The sequence below is a fragment of the Anoplopoma fimbria genome, chromosome 4 (assembly GCF_027596085.1).
Source record: "Anoplopoma fimbria isolate UVic2021 breed Golden Eagle Sablefish chromosome 4, Afim_UVic_2022, whole genome shotgun sequence".
Taxonomy (NCBI): domain Eukaryota; kingdom Metazoa; phylum Chordata; class Actinopteri; order Perciformes; family Anoplopomatidae; genus Anoplopoma; species Anoplopoma fimbria.
This window is the reverse complement of record NC_072452.1, coordinates 12,791,035-12,791,347: the sequence shown is the minus strand read 5'-3', so window position 1 is coordinate 12,791,347 and position 313 is coordinate 12,791,035.

Here is a 313-nt window from a genome sequence, read left to right as displayed (position 1 = left end):
CAGCATGCTATACTATGACTATTTTCAACATGCAATACTATGACTTTTCAACATACTATACTATGACTTTTTTCAACATGCTATACTATGACTTTTTTATGATTTTTTTTCGACAGGCTATACTATGACTTTTTTTTTCGACATACTATACTGACTTTTTGATGACTTTTTTCAACATACTATACCATGACTGTTTAATGACTTTTTTCAACATGCTATACTATGACTTTTTTCAACATACTATACTATGACTTTTTTATGACTTTTTCATGACATACTATACTATGACTTTTTTATGATTTTTTCAACATGC